The 7,337-nt window shown below is 52.3% G+C and overlaps 1 long non-coding RNA gene across 1 annotated transcript; it reads right to left on the minus strand.

Moving 5' to 3' along the window:
- Nucleotides 1-2,883: 2,883 nt before the first annotated feature.
- Nucleotides 2,884-7,279, minus strand: LOC117070858. The gene is made up of 3 exons (XR_004432074.1): nt 6,941-7,279; nt 5,068-5,248; nt 2,884-3,454 (listed from the first exon to the last, which is right to left on the minus strand). It is a non-coding gene; the product is annotated as an uncharacterized LOC117070858 (long non-coding RNA).
- Between the last annotated feature and the right edge of the window lie 58 nt (nt 7,280-7,337).

Here is a 7,337-nt window from a genome sequence, read left to right on the forward strand (position 1 = left end):
CAGTTATTTTTTTTTTTTTAATTTTTTGTAGAGACATTCTAACTGTGTTGTCCAGGCTGGTCTCCAACTCTTGGCCTCAAACAATCCTCCTGCCTCCACCTCCCAAAGTACTGGGATTACAGGCATGAGCCACTATGCCCAGCCTAAGCTACATTTTAAATCTACAGTGAGTTAGTGCTTTACAGGTTAGCAAAAAATAAAATAAATAAATAAATAAAATAAAAATGTTAAAATCTGTAAATATCAAGTGTTGGTGAAGATGTCAACAATCCCACTACTGTTGGGCTTGCAAGTTGGTGTGAATGATACTTACCCTATGATGCAGCCAAACCTCTCCTAAATAAACCTCAGGAAAACTCACAGCCATCAGGATACATGTACAGCAGCACTGTAAGCAGTAAAAAACTGGAAACAGCCCTTATATCTATCAAAATTAGACTAAAAGGTTTTGAGCTAGGTTGGGTGGTTCACACCTGTAAGTTCCAACACTTGGGGAGGCCAAGGCAGGAGGACTGCTTGAGCCCAGGGTTTTGAGACCAGTCTGGGGAACACAGCAAGGCCCCCATTTCTACAAAAAAGAAAAAGTTTCTGGCTAGGCATGGTGGCTCATGCCCGTAATCCCAGTGCTTTGGAACACCAAGGGAGAAGGATCACCTGAGCTCAGGAGTTTGAGACCAGTTTGGACAACATAGTGAGACTCTGTCTCTACTGAAAAATTAGCCGTGCATGGCGGCCACACCAGTAGTCTCAGCTCCTCAGGAGGCTGAGGTAGGAGGATAGCTTGAGCTCAGGAGTTCGAAGCTACAGTGAGTGGTGACTGTGGCACTGCACTCCAACCTGGATGGCAGAGCAAGACCCTGTCTCAAAAAAAAAAATATATATATATATGTGTGTGTGTGTGTATATATACATACACACACACACACACACACACACACACACACACATATATTTCTAAAAGGGCTGGGCATGGTGGCTCATGCCTATAATCCCAGCATTTTGGGAGGCCGAGGCAGGCGGAGTGCCCGAGCCCAGGAGTTTAAGACCAGTCTGGGAAATACAGGGAGACCCTGTCTCTACAAAAAAAATTTAAAAATTAGCTGTGCATGGCGGCATGTGCCTGTAGTCCCAGCTGCTCAGGAGGCTGAGGTGGGAGGATAGTTTGAGCCTGGAAGGCGGAGGTTGCAGTGAGCTGAGATCATGGCATACCTGGCTAATTTTTTTTTTGTATTTTTACTAGACGGGGTTTCACCATGTTGGCCAGGCTGGTCTCGAGTTCCTGACCTTGTGATCCACCCACCTTGGCCTCCCAAAGTGCTGGGATTGCAGGTGTGAACCACCACATCCAGTCAATTTTTGTATTTTTTAGTAGAGATGGGGTTTCACCATATTGGCCAGGCTGGTCTTGAACTCCTGACCTCATGATCCACCTAACTCGATGTCCCAAAGTGCTAGGATTACAGGTGTGAGCCACCATGCCCGGCCTAAAAAAAGAATTATTTTTTAAGGCCTCAAGAACCTTAAACTTTATACACAAGGGTAAGGCCACCATCTCAAGGCATTTGACTTGTCACCTCTCTTGGAAGAGCCAGGTAGATGAGGCAGATGTTCTGGGCAGAGGGCAGGACGAGAGTTTGGGGTCTGGTCTGCTCTCTTCTCAGGCTGGGCTGTGGAGGGGGTGGGAAGGTGGGCAATGCATATCTCAGGCAGTCAGGCCTTTATTACATTTGCGAAGCTGGTCTGCAGATGCAGCACAAGATAAAGAGCTCTGTCCAGAACCACCCGCCACACTGCTGATTGCCCTGGCAGACATGCGCCTGCCAGATAACATCTTTAATATCCAGGGGGAAATGAATTCCCCTGCTTGGTCTGCCCATTTGGCCTAGCCTCTCATCACAATCTGTTTATCTCGCAGAGCTTCCTCCCCTGGTACACAGAGGAGAAATTGTTCTTCTGCCACTGAGCTTTCTGCCACAGCTGAGAACACACTGTCAAAATGGCAGGGTGTGCTGTCGGTCATGCCTTTTCTTCCTTCCTCCATTCAGCTTTTATGGATGCTTTTGCATTAGAGCTGTGCCAGGCACAGGGGACCTGGGATGAATCAGGAATGAACCCCGTCCTGGAAGAGTGGGTAGTGCAGTGGCATAGACAGACTAGAAAGCGAATTATCACAGAACAGAGTATAATGGGCCTGGTGCAGTGGCTCACGCCTGTAATCCCAGCACTTTGGGAGACTGAGGCGAGCAGATTACTTGAGGTCAGGAGTTCGAGACCAGCCTGACCAACATGTAGAAATCCGGTCTCTACTGAAAATACAAAAAGTAGCCAGGCATGCGCACGCCTGTAATTCCAGCTACTCAGGAGGCTGAGGCAGGAGAATCGCTTGAACCCAGGAGTGGGGGCGGAGGTTGCAGTGAGCCGAGGTCACTCCACTGTACTCCAGCTTGGGCGAAAGAGCAAAAGTCTGTTTAAAAAAAAAAAAAAAAGGTATAATGGAGGCGGTGGAGCCATGGAGCCACAGGAGCAAAGCAGAGTGAAAAGCTTAATTTCACCAAGGTGGCGGTCTGGGAAGGTTTCCAGAGAAAATGAATTTTTATTTCCTCCAAAATAAAGCATATATATGTTTTTGTTGTTGTTTTTATTTTGAGAGGAGGCTTCACTCTGTCGCCCAAGCTGGAGTACAGTGGCAACATCTCGGCTCACTGCAACCTCCGCCTCCCGGGTTCAAGTGATTCTCCTGCCTCAGCCTCCCGAGTAGCTGGGATTACAGGCACGCACCACCATGCCCGGATAATTTTTGTACTTTTAGTAGAGACGGGTGTAAAGGTAAACTGAGGCTGGAGCTGAACCGGGAACGAAGACACAAGGCAAATGGCAGTGAGAATAGCTTTTATTAGGGCTTGCAGGCGAGGTTCCTCGGTCCAAATGTATGGGCCGAGGAAGTTGCACTGAGCGGGGAGGGAGGCTTCTTATAGCCTGAGAGGTAGGGAAGCTGGTTGTGCAAACAGGGCCTGGGGGGTCTTGAAACTACTAGGGCAAGAGTTGAGTAAGGGTCATGAGGAAGGGGTCTTTGGAAACTGTCAACTGAAACTGCTGTTGACGAACTTGTGGAATGCAGGTGAGCTGCAGGTCATGGGGGAGTGTGACTGCCCAGCCGGAACTCTGACGCATGTAAGTCTGAGGGTGTGTACAAGGGTGAAGGGAGTCTTTAAGAAAAGGCCTGCTACGCCGGGTAACGCTGCCATGTTGGGTCTAGATTCCTGCCTAACATTCCGACCTCTTTCTAATAAGAAAATGGGGCGACGTGTTCATCCGGCTGCTTCCCGCTGGTATGGGTCGTCGTGGGGTTTTTCGGAGGTCGGAACTTGGGTATAGGGGTGGAGCAGCATCTGACTGAAAGTGACCTGGGAGACTTCTTTCATGTGGTCCTGGATGAAGCGGAGGACACAGGGAGCTATGAGTAGCAAGAAGCCAGTGATTAGTAAGGGGCTTAGAAAGGGTAGGACTTAACCGGCCACAGATGACTGCCACCACCTAAGTGAGGGCCTCTTGGGTAAGTTCTGTGGCAGCCGCCAGGGCTTGCAGACAAGGGTGCCAGCGCTGGACTGTGGGATCTAACTGCTTGGAGAGATAGGCCACAGCCTGGTATGTGGATCCACCCGGCTGGGCTAGGAGGCCAGTGGCTACCTTCTGGCGCTCCTCGGTGAACAGATGAAAGGCCCAAGCGGGTTGGGGAGAGAGAGCAGGGGCAGAAAGGAGACAGTCCTGAAGCTTCTTGAAAGAGTTGGCAACCAAGGAGGGGTCGGACAGAGGTCTGGTGGGTGTCTCCCTGGCAGCCTGGTAGAGGGGCTTGGCTAGGACCCCGAAGTTGGGAATCCAATGCCTGGAATACCCTACCAGTCCCAGGAAGGACAAGATCTCTTCCGCATCCTGAGGAGGCTGGAGAGTTTTAATGAGGCGTATTCTATCTGCCATAAGGCTTTTTGTAGTGGGTGTGACTAGTATGCCTAGGTAGGTGACAGAAGGGGTGCAAAGTTGAACTGTGGCCGGGGTAACCCAATAACCTTGGTCGCCTAGAAAATTTAGAAGTGTAGCAGTGTCTGCAAGGGAGCACTCCCAGGAAGGACTACATAGTAATAGATCTACGTATTGTAGAAGGGTGCTATGGGTTAGGGGGTAGAGGAGGATGTCCTGTGCCAGTGCCTGTCCGAAAAAATGGGGGCTATCTCGGAACCCCTGAGGCAAGACAGTCCAGGTCAACTGGGAAGAAATAGGAGTGTCTGGGTCCTCCCATGTGAAGGCAAACAGAAAGTGGCAGTCTGGGTGTAGAGGGATGGTTCTTTACCATCTTTCAGGTCAAGGACAGTGAAATGAGTGGTGTCAGGGGGAACTCGCGAGAGGAGTGTATATGGATTAGGAACAACTGGCAAGGTAGGGATGACTGCCTCATGGATGAGGCGTAGGTCCTGCACGAGGCGATAGGCCCCAGAGCTTTTCCGTACAGGCAGGATAGGAGTATTACATGGTGAGTTGGTGGGAACTAGAATGTGCTGTCGGAGCAGGCGTGTAATGATAGGTTTTAATCCCTGTCGATGTTCAAGGGAGATAGGGAACTGGGGTCTAGAGGGGAACTTGGAAGGGTCTTTTAGCCCGATGCAGACCGGAGTGTGGTGCTGGGCAATGATCAGGGTGGAGATGTCCCACACCTTAGGGTTAATGGGGACTGGAAACGGGAGTGGGGGTCAGCCTGGCGGGGTCTGTCAGGTGAGAGGAGGGGGAAGAGGAATGCGAGGTGTGGGCAGGGGTTGGGTCGGAAGTGAACTGAGTCCCCTACCTTGGAGAGGAGATCTCGTCCTAACAAGGGGACTGGGCACGAAGGAATGATAAGAAATGAGTGCGAGAAGACGGAGCCATCCAAGCGGCAAGACAGAGGAGGAGTCTGGCGGTAGGTGGAGGGAGTGCCATCAATTCCCATGACCGTGACAGTGGAGGGGTGGCTGGGGCCATTAAAGGAAGGCAAAACAGAGTAGGTAGCCTCCGTGTCCATAAGGAAGGATATGGACTTACCTGCTACCTGGAGCATAACCCTGGGCTCGGCAAGAGTGAGAGGGGACCCAGAGTCTGGGCCTCTTCAATCTTCGTCGGTGTCGGGGAGCTGGAAGGAGCCTCCAATACCTGGAGGAGGGTCATCACGTGGAGGTGCAGCGACCATCCTTAGGTCGGGGCAGTCTGACCTCCAGTGGCCCATCTGCCGACAGTTCGGACAGGGGCGAGTTGGCTCCTTTGGGTTAGGGCAGTGCCTGGCCTGGTGGCTGTCATTGCCTCACTTGAAGCAGGCACCAGGTGGCGCTCGGGGAGTACCTCCTTTCTGGGAGCTCCTGGAGCCGGCCGGCCGGCCTCAGGGCTGCTACCAAAGCCTGGGTTTGGAGTTGTACCTTCTGTTTTAGCCTGGCCTGTCATTGGGCCTCAGCTGCTTCCTCCCTGGAGTTCTAGACCTTGAAGTCCAGTTTGACTAAGTCCTGGATGGGAGTTTGAGGGCCTTCCTCCGCCTTAAAAAAATTTTTTTTTTGGATATCAGGGGCCGACTGAGAAATGAAATATGAGGCCAAGACAGTTGCTCCTGCAGGGGAGGCAGGGTCAAGGCGGGTGTACTGAATAAGTGCCTCAGTCAGCCAGTTAAGAAAAACAGCCAGATTTTCATCTGTGCCTTGGACTACCTCCTTTAGTTTGTTAAAGTTGACTGATTTGTTAGAGGCTGCCTGCATGCCGGCAAGAAGGCACTGAACCGTCATGTCTTGGCAGCAGCGGCCTGCCTGCCCTACCTGGTAGTCCCAGTAGGGCTCAGCCGAGGGCACTGCTTTGGTGCCGACTGGCATGGCAGGGTCAGTTAAATGAACCTGGTTAGCATGCTGCCTGGCTACCGCTAGGATGCGTTCTTGCTCCTCAGGAGACAGGGTTGAGGTCATAACGACATGAAGGTCGTGCCAGGTGAGATCATATGCCTGGCATAGATACCTAAACTCTTTGATATAACCAGTAGGATTGGCCGAAAAGGAGCCTGCACACTCCTCAACCTTAGACAAGTCTGCCAATGAAAACGGCACATGGACCTGGACTACTCCTTCGGCGCCTGCCACCTCTCATAAGGGACACAGGAGGTCGGTCCTGGACCGAGTATGGGCTGAGACAGGCGAGGAAGGGGAGGAGGTGGAGGTAGGTGAGACAGAATCTGTTGGGTTTGGTAAGGGCACAGGACGGGGGGAAGGGTGGGGAGGCGTTGACGAGGACGGGGATAACGGTGGGTCAGGGTAAGGAGGTTGGGCAGGAGACCGGAGGGGTGGCCGGGATAGGGTGTCAGGAGGCTCAGAAAAAGAGGAGGAATCATCCCTCTCCTTGCCCGAGGGAAGAGACTTTGCGAGCAGAACTTGAGCTAACGAGCATTGGGCGCAGAGATCTGGGCGAGAACGCAAGTCCCAAAAGGCCTGAACAGAGGGTATCCTGGACCATTTGCCTAGTCTCTTGGAGCAGTTGGTCAGATCTGTGAGAATGTTAAAGTCTAGAGTGCCTTCTGCAGGCCACTGAGACTGATTATCCAATTTATACTGCGGTCATGCTACTGTGCAGAAGAAAATGAGCTGCTTTTGTTTTAGGTCTTGGCTGAGACTTAAAGTCTGGAAATTAGCCAAGAGGCACCTCAGAGGGGATTTTTGGTCTGGTTTGGACTGGGTAGTTCCCATGGTCTTAAGGCGGGCGGTCCGGAGGCAATGGGAGTGTCCTCTCACTGCCACGCGGAGTGTGGGGTACGGTGGCTTCCGGGGAGGTTGGACGTCTCCTAGTCCCAGGTGCCGAGGTCACAGCTGACCCGGGAGAGGCCCTGACGCAGCCGTGCATTTCGGACAGGGACTCCCGGAGGGAGCCTTCAGGACGGGGGGAAACTTACCCAGCAGTGATCGAATTGAGTCTTAAATTTGGTGAGACGGCTCCAGGCTTGAGGAGGGGATCCTGGCTCGGTGAGAGGAGAGCCTGCCCGACCCGGCAGCGGTCCGGGGAGGAGTCTCCTCCCAGGTTTCAGCACCAAATGTAAAGGTAAACGAGGCTGGAGCCGAACCAGGAACGAAGACACAAGGCAAATGGCAGTGAGAATAGCTTTTATTAGGGCTTGCGGGGCGAGGTTCCTCCGTCCAAAGGTGTGGGCCGAGGAAGTCGTGCTGAGGGAGGAGGGTAGGGGCTTCTTATAGCCTGAGAGGTAGGGAAGCTGGTTGTGCAAACAGGGCCTGGGCGGGGGGTCTTGAAACTACTAGGGCAAGAGTTGAGTAAGGGTCATGAGGAAGGGGTCT

The sequence above is a fragment of the Trachypithecus francoisi genome, unplaced genomic scaffold, assembly GCF_009764315.1.
Source record: "Trachypithecus francoisi isolate TF-2019V2 unplaced genomic scaffold, Tfra_2.0 Lachesis_group3, whole genome shotgun sequence".
Lineage (NCBI taxonomy): Eukaryota > Metazoa > Chordata > Mammalia > Primates > Cercopithecidae > Trachypithecus > Trachypithecus francoisi.